The sequence below is a fragment of the Carex rostrata genome, chromosome 24, assembly GCF_964058835.1.
Source record: "Carex rostrata chromosome 24, lpCarRost1.2, whole genome shotgun sequence".
NCBI classification, from domain to species: Eukaryota; Viridiplantae; Streptophyta; class Magnoliopsida; order Poales; family Cyperaceae; genus Carex; species Carex rostrata.
The window spans coordinates 304,341-325,782 of record NC_135941.1 but is presented as its reverse complement, the minus strand read 5'-3'; the positions used below and the strand labels follow the sequence as shown (position 1 = coordinate 325,782).

Here is a 21,442-nt window from a genome sequence, read left to right as displayed (position 1 = left end):
AGCTACTGCTATGCTACATGGTTTTTTTTTTGCAATTTATATGGACTTCTGTACTTCTATTCTTATTTCTAATGCTACATGGTCTTCTACGATAAGTATACTAAACCAAACTATATGCTTCTATTTTTATTTGTGATTTATTCTATCATTCTATATCGAGAAATATTCAAATACTAATTCTTCATTTTGATTACTCTTTTTATAGTATTCATTTGTAAAATTATTATCGTTTGTTTCAATTGAAAGCTGATTATTATTATTATTATAATTATAAAATGTTTAAATATGTATATTGACTTCATTTACCTTATAAAATTAATTGCTTTTTGTCTATTATAATATGTAATACCATGAAGTATAAACTATTAAATAATGTTACTTTTTAGATTTTTTTCCTTCGTATTTGCGTAATTGATAAAAGGTATAGACTTAGATTAGTTGTCATTTAGTTGTTACATCAATTCTTTAATATTGATTATGTTGATAATTAGTAGAAATATAGAATATAAAGTTTGAAAAGAAAAAATCGCTATGTGTGATAGCTTCCGCTATAGCTATGCTATTCGTAATAGCTTTTTTTTTGTCTCCCCGCTATGCCGCTATAATCGCTATTTAGAACCTTGTAATATATTGATGTTGACTAGTTAATTAATTGTCCCCGCCTTTTTTTTCTACAAAAAATGTTAATTGTCCATGCCCGGCGGAGTTTTTAAATTGTATTTAACTGTAGGGACAAAATTCTTGAGTTTATTGACGGTTTGAAAATAAAAAAAAACGTTATGATTTTTTTGTCCGTCTTGTTTTCTGAGAAAAAAAAAAGATAACAAGTTTTTATTTTAAAAATTTAAAAATACTGTGATTATTTTCTATACAATATGTTAATTCAATACCTTTTATTAAGCACATAGATACATTCAGACAACTGAAAATTAAACGTTAAAAAAAAAATTTCTATGTTTCAAAACAAAAAAGACCGATCGAACACATAGCAGTAAGTGTATACATGTGTTTTCGGCACTTAGAATTTTTTTTTTAATATTTATAGTTGTGTTCAGATTAAAGAGTAGATATTAAATATTTTAAAAATGGGAGAAGAAAAAAAAAAGAAAATTTCGAAACTTCAATGCATATTCTATTAATTTTTTACCACCTTCGAGTATTTTAAACACACACACGAATTAAATAAATTCATTATTTTTTTCCTTTTTTAAATAAAAAACGGATGACTTCATATTTTATTCTTATTTTTATCAAAAAAAACATCTTTTTTATATCAATAATGTCATATTTATGCCCTGAAGAAGATGTTTGTTAAATAGGATCAATTTACCAATTTGATTCAAAACTATTGTCATATTTTTAATTTAAATATTTGATTGCTTATTTAATGGATAGTCAAATGAATTTCATCCGAATAAGAAGACGAAGAAATTTTATTGCCCGGTTTTCAAGTTCAAAACTTGTGAAGTTTTACTTGTTGATGTTTGAAATCATTTTAAGTAATCAGAGCAAATGAAGTTGAGAAAGGATGAAGTCAAATGAAGCTATATATACCACTTATTTGTTGAGTACATTCACAGGTGGTAAAATCTGACTTTAAGTTGAAATTTGTTTAAAATATAAATCAGATTAACTCGTAGTTGAATCTCAGATGATGCCAATTCGAAATGACCTATATGAAGTTCGCTTAATGTTTTAAAATTGTACTTACAAATTAACGAGTGATTTTGATTGTGGATTTGGGGGTGCATTAGAGAACACCAAGACACCAAGTGCATAAAGGTGGATCATTTGAAATAAATTTTGGGTTTTAAGTAAATTGGGCCATATTGGGCTTACATTTGAAATAAATATTTTGTTAGAATGGCCTTTGAAGAAAAGATTTCTGACTTGCAACTTAGTAGCGAGTGCGATCCATGATTTAGTTGATTAATCGGAACAGACTTCTTTCAAGTTTCAATGAGATGAATGCTAATTAATATATTTCACTCGTTAGCTGATCTTGAGCAATCAATCGCTCAGGGCTTTTCTGGCCCAGTCCAAAGACCTACACAATACTACAAACAAGCATTACCAAGCCTAAATAAGAAAGATTCTTCCATGCGGTCGAACAGGTCAAAGTCTCCCGTAAGAGCAAGAACGAGAACGAGAGATAGAGCAGGAGAGAGAGAGAGAGAGAGAGAGAGGAGATATTGGGTGGCACTGAAGATAATTTTTTCCAGCATTTAGGTACATCTCTTTCTTCGGCTTTTCTCATTCTTTTACAAAATTATTAAACCATTTCATGCATGGAATTATTCTGCCAATTAAGTTCAGATTTGCTGCTTTTTCTTCATTTTCTTTCCCAATCACATTTCGTGGTTAATGTTAAGGCATCAACCGGAATGAGGTGAATTAAGGGATGCCGACAAATTAGTTCAGGGGACAAGTCGGAGTCGTTTATCGGGCGAATGCTTCGTGCATTTGTCCAAAGGCGTCTTGTGCATGCAATGGAAGTTTTGAAGGTTTCATATTTTTAAATCCTGTTTTTTCTTACATTAAGCAATACATTTTGTTCGATCTATCGACCCAATAAAACATATAATTCACATGTGCTAGTGAAAGTTTCATGATGACATCTTTAAAAACAAAGTAGGAAATTATTTGTAATTAAAATTAATTAATTATACTCATCTTGATAAATACTAAAAATATTCAAAAAATATAAAATTTGATCTGGAAGCACATTTTAATATATCCATCATGTTGAATGGTTTGGATCGACTGTTTGAATTTAAAAAATGTAGGGTGTAATCCGGTATTGCCAAAAAAAGGGTATAAGTGGATCCCTACTTTTATTACAACTAGTATCGTACCCGTGTGTTGCAACGAGACATATTATAAGATTGAATAGAATATGAAGGGATTTTTTTGTTTGACATTCACACAAAATAAAAAAATATATTTAAATGAAAATAAAAGACAAATAAAAAAGAAAAAAAATCCAAATAATAAATAACAATAAAAGAAACAATAACAAATGAAAAAAAGGATCAAATATAACATGATTTTTTTTAAATTTTCTCAAGTTCAGAAATATATGATTGTTTCTATTAGCACAAGATTTGCTAATACCCTAAACGGATTACCCGAACTCGATCCGCCCGTACCCATTACCCGAGGTACCCGTACCCATTACCCCAGGTACTTGTACCCGTGCCCGGGTATAGGCGGGTAAACGGGTACACGAGTACGGGTTTGAGACGGACCGGACACCAATATTTGAGAAAAAAACCCGTCCAACCCGTACCTGCCTTACCCGTACCCAAAACCCACCTACCCGGACCCGTTGTACCCGTACCCGCACCCATTTACCCGAACCCGAACCCGCATACTTTACCCGTTCTACCCACACCCTTTACTTGTTTAACCCGTACCCATTAACCCGTTTAATTTTGAAATTCAAATTTTAAAAAAAAATTCCCGCTGGTTTGTTAAAAAAAAAAGAAAAAAAATTTTAAAGAAAAGAAAAAAAGGAAAAAAAAACACAAAAAAAACAGTAAAAAAACAAAAAAAAAACCAGAAAAAAAAACTCGTACCCTACCCGAGGTACCCGTACCCATTACCCGAGACGTGCACGGGTATGAAACGAGTAGGGTACAGTTTTTAAAAAAAATACCCGTCCTACCCGTACCCGTTCTACTCGACTACCCCTACCCGCCCTACCCATTACCCGTCCCGGGTTTACCCGAGGTACCCGTACCTACCCGAGAGCACAACACTATCTATTAACAAAGATACAATAGACCTAAAAAATAGATTGTTTTCATTTTCATTGTCGAAACTATAAAGAAAGAGGAGAAATGAAATGAAGGAAATGAAGAAATAAGCAAATAATTTAATTGCAAGAATTGAAGATAGTTGTAAGGAGAAATAAGGAAATTGATCGCTTAGAGAAATAAGAAAATAATTTAATTGCAAGAATTGAAAATAGTTGTAAAGAGAAATAAGGAAACATATTGCTTGTGATTTATTCAAATTTAATGTGATAAACTATGTAGCAGTTTGTGTGGCGAGTATAGTTTTAACTAAATTTAGACTTCTATACATAAAATAGATGTATTTGATTAAAATAAGACAAATTATGTGATTGGGGAGTTGATATTCAATTAGAAAATTTATTTTTCAATCTCAATCGTTGGCGAATCAGGACAACTACGTGCATAATATAAGAATGAAGATATATAATCCAATTTTTTTATTAAACATATACAAAGAGAGAAACATCACTCGATACTAATAACAAGCTGCGCTAGGCAGCGGTGGTTACCAATACATAAAATAAATCACACTGAACATGTAGAAAAGAAAAGAAAAGGAACTATTGTAAATCAAACCGGACCAAAATACTTCATCACTGAAACAATTATTGCCACTATGTTGACAATCCTCTCCACTACGGTGACGATCCTCTCCACTACGGTGACAATCCTCTCCACCTTTTGCCACACTACGGTGATGATTATCTTCACTTTTTGCCACACGCTGAGCCCGTTCTCCAGCCCGCCTTGATTGGTTGATGCAGGCCTTGCTACAATGTCATTATTGATCTGTGTCAGATCTGATGAATTTGAATACTGTAGTTGGCCGGAGGTCATGTCAATTGCAAGTGCCCTGCTGGAAGAATAATACATGTGAGTCAATTATGATGTCAATCAATTCAATTCTATTGAGAGTGTTTGATTGATATTTAAAATTAAAGAGTTCTAAGTAAATTATTTGAATAGGATTCCAATAACTCATACTTTTCATATCTCATAATATTCTATATTTAATATTTTCGTTTTCAAAATTCAAATCGTTGATCTGAACTGCTCAACATAATATCCTTACTAAAATATGTCTAGGGAGGAAATTTTATAATTTTTGGAATTTTTTTTATTATTTTTAAAGATAGGTACAGAATCACTGTTTTTGGACTGTTCAAAAACAATGATTTTGTAACTATTTGAAAAAATAGTAAAAAAGTTTCAAAATTATAATATTTGGTCTCCATGCATATTTTAATATGGATATCATATTGAGTGGTTCGGATCGATATTTTACACTTTGAAAACAAAGATAATAAAATATGAGGCATGATGGGATATGAAAAACATGAGATATTGAAACCCTCCTCAAATTATTCAAGATCGTTTAAATTTTTTATGTTTGGTTGAATCAAAATTAAATATGACTTAAAGTATTTCTTATTGGATTGGAGTTTGTGTGGCTTAAGTAATGACATAAATTAATATCTTTTGACTCCTTTACATTCATATTAGGAATAATGTAAAATATAATAACTTAACAATGAATAACATTACATACCAAGAAAAAATGGCATCTTAATTTAAAATTTAAAAATATCAGGACATAATTTGATGATAAATTTACAACAAAATTAAAATAATAGAAAAAGCAGGTTTCGGATTAAATCGTAGACTATACGTAGTCCCACTTTCATTTATTGTTTAAAATAAATGAAATGCAGGTGGCCATTCATAGAAATAATTAAGCCAAATGTATTTAATTGGTGCGTTGATTTATGCGTCGTCCATATTTTTGTTTTTTTCTCTAAATTGTTAGACAGTTGACTGACAACTGTTCTTTGGTATCATAATAGATACAATATATTTAAATTCTAACTTTTAGTTATAAAGTTATACAATGTATATGAAAAGGTTTTTACTATTTGAAACAACAAGAGGCTTGACCGTGCATGGTTAGGTACCATTGACTTTGAAGGGAAAATATGTGAAACTTTTGGGCTGGGTCTTGAAATGAGAAATTCGAAAAGAGCTCAATTAAAATCTCAGAACTAGTATTATTGGACTTTGTGATTCGTGCCAAGTTAAAAAGAACGGTCCAGATCCGCTAATTGTAAAAGATTTCCTTTTCAGGTAATGGAGACTGGAGAGGATGTGGATTCCATATAAGGTGAGAGGCACTTAATTAGGTAATCACATTCACAGGCAAATTTGGCGAAAAGAACTGGTCAAGGTTTCAGATAATTCTCTTGAGAATCCAAAGACCAAATTGAGACTGAAACAGTTCAGTAGTCGGAAAATACGAGCTATAATACCATGTCAGACATCTTGCATAGGGAGGACAAACGGAATGAAATTATGCTTAAAGCTATCTTTGAATTAAGTGGCATATGGCATGCAAGAATTAGAGCTTAATTATTCTAGGTTTCATGCATTTATATACATCGATCTGTCATGATTTATTTTTTTATAAATGCATTTTTTCTAGTTTAATTTCACCGAGCCCCTTTGTGAGCTTAACTCAAAAACCGATCAGATTGTCTTCAAACGACGCATCCAAATCTTTGAAACCGATCTAGTGATGCATTTACTTGTCAAGTTTATAATTTTTTAAATTAATTTAGTGTAAAGTCAAGAGGTCAAAAAATGATAAAAAAAAAAAAAAAAAAGTTTACAAGTTTGTTTTAAAGCGTTCATTTTTTATCATTTTTGACCGCTTGATTTTATACAAAACTAATTCGAAAATATATAAATTTGACATGTATATGCATCACTCTTGAAGTAAATCGGTTTCAACAGTTTGGATGTGTCGTTTGAATCCAATCTGATAGATTTTTGATTTAAGCTCACAAAGAAGCTTGTTGGGCTTAAGAACACGCTAGTCCTACTCTCCTTATATATCCTTTTTCTCTTGGTTATTTTGGATGAGTATTCTTAATTAGTTAATTATGATCTGGTGGGAAAGTTATGTTACAGTTTAATTACTTGATAATTTGAAATTAATAGTACAATTACACATCACATGATCCAGAATATGGAAAGTTCTTTTGAGTCTGAGACTTGAATTATTCCTATAACGAACAAAAATTAATGGACACGAATACTAGCTACTTAAACATTGGTTAAAGAAACAAGTAATTAACTGACAACAATAAGATTATAACCCCAAAACCCCTAACTCCAGCTAGCATATATAACAAAACAAATGAAATAAAAATGAAATTAAGGATGAGCAAGTACCTCATGTTAGGAAATTGATCAGTAATAATCCAAACTCTGCACCAGCGGATATAGCTCTGATAGCAATGTAGAAATTTATCTTTAGCTCTGATATAGCTCTGATTGCAAATGGAGGTTGCTATTTATATGATCCCGCGCGTTTCCCTTTTCCCATACATGCATGTTCTAATAAACCTCAGGATCAACTTAACAAGCTATCGCACTCATTCACACTACCGGTAGATTCGCATTTCGAACGCGAGGACTGGATAAGGGATTTCTAGTGAAAAAGTTTAATAAAACCTTAGGACCATCTTAACGCTACTCCAACAGAATTGCAAGAGAGAACGTTAAAACCGGGACACATGAAATGCCGACGGTCTAATAAACCTCAGGGTCAACTTAACAACCTATCGCACTGATTTACACAACGGACAGATTCGCATTTCGAACGCGAGGACTGGAGGTGGAATTAACGTTCTAATAAAACCTTAGGTCCTTGGGACCATCTTACACAACTCTGCCACCGTATTGGGCACAACCGTGATATTGACATTTTTTTGGAATTCGTATCCTCTGAGATATCTCAAACTTTGCGTGACTTTATGGAAAATCCCAACCGTTTAAATACGTTTCCGCGAATCTCAAAACACATAATTCTGACCCCCTACATCACCCCCGAATAGGAACCGGACACGTAGGTCACGCAAAAGTTGAGATATCTCAGAGGATACGCACTCATTTTTTTTAGGGAACGTGATATTGACATTTGTTGAGAAAACGTGACATTGACATTTTTGAGAGAACGTGATAATTATCATTTAACACCAAATCAACACGGTGCATGCGTTCGGGTGGTGCGCGCTGCGGCCTTGAGTTCGTATCATCTAAAGTAACAAAATATTTTTGTTTGAATATGGACCATTCAATTAAAATCTACACGATTATTAATAAAAAGCGTTCTACCTCCGACCATCCGGATTTCAATCAGATGGCTGTGATCCAAACAGAAATATATAATATGTCACCTCAGTGGATATGGATTCGCCTGCGGCTCAAGACCTGATCATTGGTCAAACTTAAAATGACAGTCACACCAATTAATGGTCTCTCTATGAACTGTGTTTCTGTAAACTGTATTTCAGTCTGCTGTGTACAGACAAAATTCTTTAGTTTATTGACTCTTTGAAAATTAAAAACGTTATAATTTTTTTTGTCTATCTTGTTTTCTAAGAAAATAAAAGTTAATAATTTTTATTTTAAATACTTTTACTATACTGTGATTATTTTCTAAACAATATGTTAATTCAATAGTTTCTATTAAGCACATACATACATTCAGACAACTGAAAAACGTTACAAAAGATGAGTAGAACTAGGGTGTTCTTAATAGTTTCTAAACGTTTAAACTCGGTGAAGTCTAAAATCCATCAAATCGGATTCAAATAACGAATCCGAACCGTTGAAACCCGCCTACCTTATGATTGATACGTCTACATGTGAAAATTTTAAACATTCGAATTAATTTAGTATAAAGTCAAGCGGTCAAAATTAAAAGGTTAATAAATTAATTTTAATGCATTCATTTTTTGAACATTTTTTGACCACTTGACTCTATGCAAAATTAATTTCAAAATTAAAAGTTTTTACATGTAGACCCATCACTCGTAAAGTAGACGGATTTTAACTGTTCAAATCCATCGTTTAAAGCTGATTTGATGGATTTTAGACTTGAATTCACCAAGAAGTTTGGTGAACTTAATAACACCCGGTTCTACTCACAAAAGATATTCTATGTTTCAAAACAAAAAGACTGAACACATGCACTTATAAAAAAATATATATTATTTTAGTTGTGTTCAGATTAAAGAGTAGATATAGTGTTGTTAAATATTTTAAAACTCGGAGAAGACAAAGAAAATTTCGAAACTTCAATGCGTCGTAGTTATATATATTCTATCAATTTTTCATCACCTTCGAGCATTATAAACACACACACGAATTAAATAAATTCATTATTTTTTCTATTTTGTAAACAAAAAAACGGATGACTTCATATTTTATTCTTATTTTTATCAAAAACATTTTTTTTATATCAATAATGTCATATTTATGTCCCTGAAGAAGATGTTTTTGGAGTGTGCGAATCTGATTCAAAAGTTTGTTAAATAGGATCAATTTACCATGCAATTCGATTCAAAACTATTGTCATATTTTTAATTTAAATATTTGATTGCTTATTTAATGGATGACTACAAATGTATCAACAATTTCATCCGAATTAGAAGCCGAAGAAAGTTTATTGCCCGATTTTCAAGTTCAAAACTTGTGAAGTTTTACCTGATGATGTTCGAGCATTTTATGTACTAAGACTCTAAGAGTGATCTAAGTTATAATAAAAATAACAACCTTAAAATCAGATAAGAAATCTGGCTTATCTACCGAACTATACGGAAATTTTTTATCTATACAAATTATTAAATCTATTGAATCTAGACATACAGAAGCAAAAAGAGTAACTCGTTTTCAACAAATATAGAAAGATCTGATTTAATGAGACTGATACAAATATATTGATCAGACTCAGTGGTCCAGATCCATTGATATATTTTTCTTGTAAAAAAAAAAATAGACGTTGATAGGAAAATCTGAAATATGAATGCCACAGAAAATCAGAATATGGATGCCAAAAAAAAAAAAAAATACTATGTGGATCAGCCTTAAGAAGATCCAATTCTGAATTGATTAAATATGACAGCTATAGATTATTCTTTTATACCGAATTAAAAAAAAAAAAAAAGCTATTTCAGTTGGACTTGGTTGAGTACGATCCACTTATGATCTAATGAAATGTGGTACTTTTACTTTCCTTTTCAACCATTTAAAAAATAGAAAATATATTAATGGATCTGAACCATTGAGTTCGATCCATATATTTGGATCGGACTCAATAAATTAGATTTTTTAGAAACGAGATACTTCATATGTTTGAATTTAATTATTTCTATAGGCAAAAAATTTCCAATCTATACATTATATATATATATAATTCAGCATAAATTAGCTTAACCAACGATTAAATGATGAAAAAAGAGAGAATAAACTGTTAATTTTCAATGGGAGGGGAGTAGTTCCGATGGGGTCCGGATCCCCTCAAAGTAACTCAATATTTGAGTTTAGAACAAGACCGTCCGATTTGAATCCGAACTAATCTAACAGTCCGATTCAAATTTAACGGTCATGATCTAAACTAAAAAATTGAGTAACTTTAGGAGATTATAACTTGTTCCGATGCCAATTGGACCAGTTCTGGGTTCGATATGGGCACATCCACCGTCTGATTCCATCAATCATTCCATAATTTGATTATCGGAGTACTCCTTAAACGGATTTGATTTATAAATTTTAAATCCGCTTTACTTGTTAAACGCGCTGAGACTATCTTCTCACCTTTGACCATTTTCCTCCTGTCTTCCTCTCTCTTGTGCGCCAGCTGCTTCGCCTGCTCTCTCTTTCTCGCACCCCTTGGCCTTCTTTCTGTCGCACTCTCTCCCTTCTGATCCCGTCTCTTCTCTCTCCATTTCTCCTTTCTTCGCCCCCTTCCTTCTCCGCTGCCTTCCTCTCTTTGGCCGAAGATGGAAATGGAGAAACTAACACCGATCAACCACATGCCCTTCATTTTTTATTTGTGCACTTATCGGTCTCAATTTTGGAGCTAGGGTTTGACGGGAGCAAGGTTTTCTACCGCAAAGGCCTGGGTTTCGTGTCTCTTGCCTCAGCGGACTTACGGGTCACCCATGGCTCTGCGCCGTGGCTCTTCTGGTTGAATCATAGCGGATACGGCTGAGAGATATGGTGGTAGTTCGGTTGTGAGAGGAATTTGTCATCTCACCGCATCAAGCTCGAGTTATGTGAGGTAGGTACACTTTTAACTCTTCCCATTTCTTTTTAAGAGATCCGAAATATTCACTGTTGGTTTTTTTTCGGTTCTGTTTTTTGTACCTGTTTGTTGATTCTTTGTTTGGAATTTTTTTTTTTTTTTTTTTGACTTTCTAGTATAGCTCAGTCTCTGCTGATTCTGGTTTTTCTTTTTGTTTCTGGTACTGATAAGAACAGATATCAGTATGAGGGTTTTGGTTTTGCTGGTAAATTTGGTTTTCTGGGTTTTTTGGTGGCCTGATTGGCCTTTTGTTGTTGTTTTGATTTTGGATGGCTGAAACAGTGTACTCAGCACTTGCTGGCCTTCTTGGCACTTGGTTTTTTAACTGGGTTCTACATCCACTCTGACCCAATAATCAATACCAAGAAACTGTATTCTGTTTTCTCAGCGGCTGGGATTTTGTTTGTTTGGATGGCCTTTACGGCTCTTGGGTTTCTCAAGTACCGACTAGCTTGCTAGTTTGGGTGGTACTTGGCTGTTTTTTCTCAAGTACCGACTAGATTGACTAGTTTGGGTGGTACTTGGCTGGTTTCTCAAGTACTGACTAGCTTCGCTAGTTTGGGTGGTACTTGGCTGTTTTTCTCAAGTACCAACTAGCTTTGCTAGTTTGGGTGGTACTTGGCTGTTTTTCTCAAGTACCGACTAGATTGACTAGTTTGGGTGGTGCTTGGTTGGTTTCTCAAGTACCGACTAGCTTCGCTAGTTTGGGTGGTACTTGGCTGTTTTTCTCAAGTACCAACTAGCTTTGCTAGTTTGGGTGGTACTTGGCTGTTTTTCTCAAGTACCGACTAGATTGACTAGTTTGGGTGGTACTTGGCTGGTTTCTCAAGTACCGACTAGCTTCGCTAGTTTGGGTGGTACTTGGCTGTTTTTTTATGGTATTTGATTGATTTTGTTGGTTAGAACAAAAAAGGAAAATATTACTTATCTTCCTTTTTTTCTTTTTCGTTTTACCTTGATTGAGGGTTGAGACCCATTTTCTTGCCTCTTGTACCAGATTGTTGTTGTATTACGGGTTTGAATTTTCTCCCCCTCGTTTGCACTTCACCTTTCTTCTCTGGCTCTTGCTCTCTGTCACTGGGCTTCTCCCATATAGAGGCGAGGCTAAGATTTGAAGTCTTGAGGTCAACCTTTCTTTCTTTTCTTGTTTTCTTTGATTTTATGGCTGAAAGCCTTCTTCAGCTCGGGTTAGAGCAGGTTTTATTTTGGCTGCTGCACCAAACCATTTCTCTTTCCCCTTTTTTCTTTTGTTGTTTTCTGTTCAGATCTGAACTTTTGTGGGTTTTTTGTTGGTGCTGCAGTTTTTGTTAACTGCAGTTTTGTTGATTGCGGAATGGATCTGAACTTTGATAAGAACAGATATGCTTGAGGGTTTCTGGTATGTGATCAGATTTTCTGATTTTTTTCTGGTATGATCTGACTCAGTGTTTCGAGCCTTGATGGTGCTGCAGTTCTTCGTTAGCTGCAGTCTTGTAGTTTGTTATTTGCGGAATTGAGACAGAATTAGATATCCCGCTCTGATACCATGTTGAATTTTAGAGAAAAATAGAGAAGAGAGAGAGAATGGTTTATGGTAAAAATGCATTTTTGTATTGATGTATCTTCATTTTTTTGTTACAATGATTTATGTAGTATTTATAACTTACAAGGCTCAACTAGCCGTTATTGTACCAACGGTACTATTCCTATTTACTGTACCAACGGTACTATTCATCTACTTTATATCTATTTCTAAAAATAATAAAAAGAACAAATATTTTATCCTTGATTGATCCTAGACTGCTTGATTGATGATGAACGACTAAGATCAACCTTCCAATTCTTTATTATTTTCAACACTATACAACCATCTCATCAAAAATGACCAGTTCCTTGTCTGTAAATTTGCGTCTCCCATTCCACCATGTTGCTTAGGAAGACATACTGATCACTCCCAGTTGGTTAATGATATGCCCCTACTGGTATTAAAAAGCCCCTTCTAATTTGGTACAACCTTTGTATGACCCTGACCCAGTGTGGATATTGTATTTTTATTTCAACTTACAATCCATTGTATCAAATTTTGCATATTTAGTATCATTAAACCTGTTATATATTAAATTTTGAGATTTTCTATTTAATGTCTTTTAAAAGTTTGTGCTATATATGGAATTTAGGTTCCTTTTTTTTTTTACACTTGCATCATGTATGCAACGATTGAGAGATTATTTGTTGTTTTTATAAGCATTTCAAAATCAAGCTTCCATATAATTGGTACATACTATAGCTCTAACTGGTACCAAATTCTGACTGAAATCAAAACAAAAATATTTGTTGAACAAATTACAATTGAAGCAGAAATTGATAATAGGATAAAATTATAGTTCACACAAACATTTATCGATTTTATCTTGTCTTTAATATAAACTATATTGAAGAAGCTGTAATTTTATGCACCCAATCAAATTAACATAATGTTGCAAAAAACATGGACATCAAATAAAGACTATAATGTAAGAATTGGATTCTCAACATGTAAAATAAAATTAACATAACACTTTGTACCAATTAATAGCATAAACTTGATAAAACAATTACGTTTAGAGTAACAGAAGGTGCCTTAATTTCGTTTTTTTTTGTTGTTGTTGTTGTATTTCATAATTTTAACACACTGATTAAATAAAAAAAAATATATCTCCTCAAAGTACTGTATCTCATGTTTATTTGAAATAAGCAAATGGCAATGGAATGCAAAAATAAATAAAAATTCTATATACATCGCTCTTATATCATAATATAAGTCTAAAACTATATTAAATCGTACAAAACCTTCAACAACAATTAATCAGTACGCTGATACACTCATCGAAACCAGTTTGTTTGAATTTTAACCGAATCGTAAAAGTTTGGTTCAAATGATTAGGGTTTCGGTTAAATTGAACTGGTTCGGTTCAATTCTTGATGTTATTCGGTTTCTGTAATCTGATTTGGTTTATAATTAAAAAAAACCCCAATATCTGAACCGGCCGAAGTGTCTGCTCAAACCAAATTACTACGCTGAACCCTCCCAGTAACCGAACCGGCTCTGTCTCTCTCTTCTCTCTCCCTCCTCTCTTTCACGTTTTTCCCTCCCAAATCAGATCTAGGGTTTATCCCTCTCCTCTTTTCCAAGATCACCTGGCCGGAAGCGAGGTGGGAGGAGGTCGGCTAGCTTGCCTTGGTTACCGACCGACCCACGGAAAAGCACGATTTGGAAGCATTTAACCGGTAAATTATAAAATGCTTTGATTTATGTTTTCCTTTTCAATTGTGTGTGGGCTGAGCTCTGTTAAGACTTTGCTTTTGGTATGGAACATGGAAATCGATCCCCTGAATCCCTTGAAATTCTGTTGTGATTAATTGTTTGTTATTGAGTTTAATTGAAGTATTTGTAATTTTGTCAGTATCAGATTGTGGAACTGGTAAGAACTTGGAAGCAGGAGATTTATCAGTACCAGTAGGGTTACATAACAATATTTTGCAACAGCAGTATCAATTTATATTATAACTTAATTTATATGACTTATTCTCTCAGACCCATTGCTGACTCTGCAACAGCAGTATCAATTTAAGTAATTTTTTATCCTGTTTAATGCCATTGTTAACTTGTATTTCTTATATAGATTCTACATATGCTGATCTTCCTTCTTTCTATTTCTTGTTTTGGAACGACGTGCAGCAACAATGAAAGGCGGGCGCCATTTGTATGAAAGAGTCGCTTCATGCGATTTGCACTCAATCCGTCGTTTCAATCAGCACCTGGCCTCCTTGGTCCGCAACTCTGATCCCACCGTTTTTTCTTTCTTCAACCGAAATATCCGAACTGAAGGAATCATATGTGATAGTTATACCTATGGGATCATGATCAATTACTGTGCCCAAACAAATCGGCTCAACCTAGCCTTTTCTTTTCTCGGACGGCTCCTCAAAGAAGGTTTCATAGCTGGGGCCACGACTTTCTCTCCAATACTCAAGGGCCTTTGTTCTCATAATAGGGTTGGTGAGGCTGCAGCCATTGTGATCGACGCAATGCCTAAAATGGGATGCATACCCAATGTGATCTCATATAACATTCTTATCAAGGGGCTACGCTCCAAGCACAACACTGGATTAGCTCTTCAGTTGTTTTTTAAAATGGTTAAACATGGTGCTGAGTGTGAACCTGATGTGGTCACGTATACCACGGTTATAGCTGAGCTTAGCAAGGAGGGTGAACTTGTTAAGGCATTTACTTTGTATAAACAGATGCATGCTGCTGGCCTTATACCTGGTATTGTGACTTACAGCTCGTTGATAAATAGGCTGTGCAAGAAAGGTGAAATTGACACGGCAAAGGAGGTGATGGATAGCATGATTTCCAAAGGGCTTGAACCTGATGTCGTGACTTACAGCACTCTTATAGATGGGCTGTGCAAGAAAGGTGAAATTGGTAAGGCAGAGGAAGTGCTGGATCGCATGATTTCCAAACGAGTGGAGCCTAATGTCGTGACTTATAGCATTCTTATAAATGGGTTGTGCAAAAGAGGTGAAATTGATAAGGCAAAGGGGGTACTGCATAGCATGATTTCCAAAGGGCTTGAACCTGATGTTGTGACTTACACCACTCTTATAGCTGGGCTGTGCAAGAAAGGTGAAATTGGTAAGGCAGAGGAAGTGCTGGATCGCATGATTTCCAAACGAGTGGAGCCTAATGTCGTGACTTATAGCATTCTTATAAATGGGTTGTGCAAAAAAGGTGAAATTGATAAGGCAAAGGGGGTACTGCATAGCATGATTTCCAAAGGGCTTGAACCTGATGTCGTGACTTACAACACTCTTATAGATGGGCTGTGCAAGAAAGGTGAAATTGGTAAGGCAGAGGAAGTGCTGGATCGCATGATTTCCAAACGAGTGGAGCCTAATGTCGTGACTTATAGCATTCTTATAGATGGGTTGTGCAAAAAAGGTGAAATTGACAAGGCAAAGGGGGTACTGCATAGCATGATTTCTAAAGGACTTGAACCTAATGTCATGACTTACAACATTCTTATAGATGGGTTGTGCAAGAAAGGTGAAATTGAGAAGGCAAAGGAGGTGTTGCATAGCATGATTTCCAAGGGGCTCAAGCCTAATGTCGTGACTTACACCATTCTTATAGATGGGTTGTGCAAGAAAGGTGAAATTGAGAAGGCAAAGGAGGTGTTGCATAGCATGATTTCCAAGGGGCTCAAGCCTAATGTCGTGACTTACACCATTCTTATAGATGGGTTGTGCAAGAAAGGTGAAATTGACAAGGCAATGGAGGTGATTGATAGCATGATTTCCAAAGGGTTCGAGCCTAATGCTGTGACTTACAACACTCTTATGGATTGTTTGTGCAAGAAAGGTGAAATTGACACGGCAAAGGAGGTGATGGATAGCATGATTTCCAAAGGGCTTGAACCTGATGTCGTGAATTACAGCACTCTTATAGATGGGCTGTGCAAGAAAGGTGAAATTGGTAAGGCAGAGGAAGTGCTGGATCGCATGATTTCCAAACGAGTGGAGCCTAATGTCGTGACATATAGCATTCTTATAAATGGGTTGTGCAAAAAAGGTGAAATTGATAAGGCAAAGGGGGCACTGCATAGCATGATTTCCAAAGGGCTTGAACCTGATGTCGTGACTTACAGCACTCTTATAGATGGGCTGTGCAAGATAGGTGAAATTGGTGAGGCAGAGGAAGTGCTGGATCGCATGATTTCCAAACGAGTGGAGCCTAATGTCGTGACTTATAGCATTCTTATAGATAGGTTGTGCAAAAAAGGTGAAATTGATAATGCAAAGGGGGTACTGCATAGCATGATTTCCAAAGGGCTTGAACCTGATGTCGTGACTTACAACACTCTTATAGATGGGCTGTGCAAGAAAGGTGAAATTGGTAAGGCAGAGGAAGTGCTGGATCGCATGATTTCCAAACGAGTGGAGCCTAATGTCGTGACTTATAGCATTCTTATAGATGGGTTGTGCAAAAAAGGTGAAATTGATGAGGCAAAGGGGATACTGCATAGCATGATTTCTAAAGGACTTGAACCTAATGTCATGACTTACAACATTCTTATAGATGGGTTGTGCAAGAAAGGTGAAATTGAGAAGGCAAAGGAGGTGTTGCATAGCATGATTTCCAAGGGGCTCAAGCCTAATGTCGTGACTTACACCATTCTTATAGATGGGTTGTGCAAGAAAGGTGAAATTGAGAAGGCAAAGGAGGTGTTGCATAGCATGATTTCCAAGGGGCTCAAGCCTAATGTCGTGACTTACACCATTCTTATAGATGGGTTGTGCAAGAAAGGTGAAATTGACAAGGCAATGGAGGTGATTGATAGCATGATTTCCAAAGGGTTCGAGCCTAATGCTGTGACTTACAACACTCTTATGGATTGTTTGTGCAAGAAAGGTGAAATTGACACGGCAAAGGAGGTGATGGATAGCATGATTTCCAAAGGGCTTGAACCTGATGTCGTGAATTACAGCACTCTTATAGATGGGCTGTGCAAGAAAGGTGAAATTGGTAAGGCAGAGGAAGTGCTGGATCGCATGATTTCCAAACGAGTGGAGCCTAATGTCGTGACATATAGCATTCTTATAAATGGGTTGTGCAAAAAAGGTGAAATTGATAAGGCAAAGGGGGCACTGCATAGCATGATTTCCAAAGGGCTTGAACCTGATGTCGTGACTTACAGCACTCTTATAGATGGGCTGTGCAAGATAGGTGAAATTGGTGAGGCAGAGGAAGTGCTGGATCGCATGATTTCCAAACGAGTGGAGCCTAATGTCGTGACTTATAGCATTCTTATAGATAGGTTGTGCAAAAAAGGTGAAATTGATAATGCAAAGGGGGTACTGCATAGCATGATTTCCAAAGGGCTTGAACCTGATGTCATGACTTACAACACTCTTATAGATGGGCTGTGCAAGAAAGGTGAAATTGGTAAGGCAGAGGAAGTGCTGGATCGCATGATTTCCAAACGAGTGGAGCCTAATGTCGTGACTTATAGCATTCTTATAGATAGGTTGTGCAAAAAAGGTGAAATTGATAATGCAAAGGGGGTACTGCATAGCATGATTTCCAAAGGGCTTGAACCTGATGTCGTGACTTACAACACTCTTATAGATGGGCTGTGCAAGATAGGTGAAATTGGTGAGGCAGAGGAAGTGCTGGATCGCATGATTTCCAAACGAGTGGAGCCTAATGTCGTGACTTATAGCATTCTTATAGATAGGTTGTGCAAAAAAGGTGAAATTGATAATGCAAAGGGGGTACTGCATAGCATGATTTCCAAAGGGCTTGAACCTGATGTCGTGACTTACAACACTCTTATAGATGGGCTGTGCAAGAAAGGTGAAATTGGTAAGGCAGAGGAAGTGCTGGATCGCATGATTTCCAAACGAGTGGAGCCTAATGTCGTGACTTATAGCATTCTTATAGATGGGTTGTGCAAAAAAGGTGAAATTGATGAGGCAAAGGGGATACTGCATAGCATGATTTCTAAAGGACTTGAACCTAATGTCATGACTTACAACATTCTTATAGATGGGTTGTGCAAGAAAGGTGAAATTGAGAAGGCAAAGGAGGTGTTGCATAGCATGATTTCCAAGGGGCTCAAGCCTAATGTCGTGACTTACACCATTCTTATAGATGGGTTGTGCAAGAAAGGTGAAATTGAGAAGGCAAAGGAGGTGTTGCATAGCATGATTTCCAAGGGGCTCAAGCCTAATGTCGTGACTTACACCATTCTTATAGATGGGTTGTGCAAGAAAGGTGAAATTGACAAGGCAATGGAGGTGATTGATAGCATGATTTCCAAAGGGTTCGAGCCTAATGCTGTGACTTACAACACTCTTATGGATTGTTTGTGCAAGAAAGGTGAAATTGACACGGCAAAGGAGGTGATGGATAGCATGATTTCCAAAGGGCTTGAACCTGATGTCGTGAATTACAGCACTCTTATAGATGGGCTGTGCAAGAAAGGTGAAATTGGTAAGGCAGAGGAAGTGCTGGATCGCATGATTTCCAAACGAGTGGAGCCTAATGTCGTGACATATAGCATTCTTATAAATGGGTTGTGCAAAAAAGGTGAAATTGATAAGGCAAAGGGGGCACTGCATAGCATGATTTCCAAAGGGCTTGAACCTGATGTCGTGACTTACAGCACTCTTATAGATGGGCTGTGCAAGATAGGTGAAATTGGTGAGGCAGAGGAAGTGCTGGATCGCATGATTTCCAAACGAGTGGAGCCTAATGTCGTGACTTATAGCATTCTTATAGATAGGTTGTGCAAAAAAGGTGAAATTGATAATGCAAAGGGGGTACTGCATAGCATGATTTCCAAAGGGCTTGAACCTGATGTCATGACTTACAACACTCTTATAGATGGGCTGTGCAAGAAAGGTGAAATTGGTAAGGCAGAGGAAGTGCTGGATCGCATGATTTCCAAACGAGTGGAGCCTAATGTCGTGACTTATAGCATTCTTATAGATGGGTTGTGCAAAAAAGGTGAAATTGATAAGGCAAAGGGGGTACTGCATAGCATGATTTCTAAAGGACTTGAACCTAATGTCATGACTTACAACATTCTTATAGATGGGTTGTGCAAGAAAGGTGAAATTTAGAAGGCAAAGGAGGTGTTGCATAGCATGATTTCCAAGGGGCTCAAGCCTAATGTCGTGACTTACACCATTCTTATAGATGGGTTGTGCAAGAAAGGTGAAATTGAGAAGGCAAAGGAGGTGTTGCATAGCATGATTTTCAAGGGGCTCAAGCCTAATGTCGTGACTTACACCATTCTTTTAGATGGGTTGTGCAAGAATAGTGAAATTGACAAGGCAATGGAGGTGATTGATAGCATGATTTCCAAAGGGTTCGAGCCTAATGCCGTGACTTACAACACTCTTATGGATTGTTTGTGCAACAAAGGTGAAATTGAGAAGGCAAATGAGGTGCTGCATATTATGATATCCAAAGGGCTCAAGCCTAATGTACTTACAACACTCTTATAAATAGGTTGGGCATGAAAGATGAAACCGACAAGACAAATTAGTTGCTGCATGATGATTTCTATTTCGATCTATGATATATGGGCTGTACAAGATAGGTGAAGTTACAAGGGAAAAGTAGCTGCTTCATTGAACTTTGAACTTGCTTTCATGAAATTCTTATAAAATGTGTTTTATTTTCAACATCTGCTCTCTTTAGGCAGCTGGTAGCTGATTTGGCTTCTTTCACAGTAAGTGGATTATTTTGATGTCTCCATAGAAAGTTGAAATCTTCATTGAGCGTATGTATTGGACATTTAATATTCTAAAGTTATAAACTGTACATTTTATATTTGATGGAGCCCATATAGCAAATTTTACAAGAACATAAGCCCATATTGATAATTGCATATAAAGTTATAAACAATTAAGAAGCCCACGCTCAAACCTCTACGTACGAGATGAATTTTTACTATTTTTCACTAAGCGCCAACTGAAATATTAGTCTGTGGTTGGTACTAGCATGCATCTATTTTATGGTACATCTCATAAATATTGTTATTTTTCATCATCCGAATTGTTAAAACAAAAAGGTTAATTTAAAATTTCCTTTACCATTTATCAAAACATAGTTAAAAATCTACCATTGAAAATTCCAAATCAGTTGTGAGTATTCTACAAAGTCAGATATCTTAGGAGTTATGTTTTATGGATATGGGTAACGGGTATCGTATCAGATACAATCAAGGTTCTAAATAGCGATTATAGTGCAACTATAACTAGCTATTTAAAATTATTTTCGAAGAAAAGCTGTTAATAGTGTTATATACCTTTTGAGATCTGTATAAGTTATAGCGCAGCTATTGCATAGCTATAGTTAGCTATTTAGAATCCTGAATACGATAGATGATATGATAATATGGAAATTTTCAACCTGATACGGGTATTGGGCGATGGGTATGATATCGATACAACAATACGATACGTATCGGATACAATATGGGACCATATATAAAGTATATATGATGGTAACATAGCTTAGGAGACTATATATCAGTAGGATCCGAACCATTTAAAATAACTCAACTTGAGGTAGATCCGGCTTGATTGAAATGTACATAATATTTTTAATATTCATGAAGATTCTAATCAGACGGTTTAGAATTAAACAGAAATATTTTCTTATCTTAGTAATTATTTTAATAGTTGTTGTGGTCGTAAATAAATAAAAGGGTAATTATAATATTCTCCACCTATTTAGTCTTCATTTATCTCCCAACTAACTAACTTTCTATTTTAACTATAATTACCATTTCTAACAACCTTTATTTCTTTTATCATTTACCTTAATCTTCTTCTCCCACCTCCTTCTCTCACCTCTACCTCCGTCTCCCTCTCCCATCTATGCTTCTGCCTTTCTCTCCCACCTCTGCCTCTCTCACCTCTCTCTCCCACCTCCGCCTCTACCTCCCTCTCCCACTTC

The 21,442-nt window shown here is 35.5% G+C and overlaps 1 pseudogene across 1 annotated transcript in view; it reads left to right on the top strand.

Annotated features, from left to right (window-relative positions):
- Nucleotides 1–20,313, top strand: part of LOC144575385 (uncharacterized) — a 62,726-nt pseudogene extending 42,413 nt beyond the window's left edge. The window contains exons 2-3 of the transcript XR_013518436.1: nt 15,281–15,805; nt 16,331–20,313. The product of XR_013518436.1 is annotated as an uncharacterized LOC144575385 (transcript). The remainder of the gene's footprint in view (nt 1–15,280; nt 15,806–16,330) is intronic.
- Nucleotides 20,314–21,442: the final 1,129 nt, after the last annotated feature.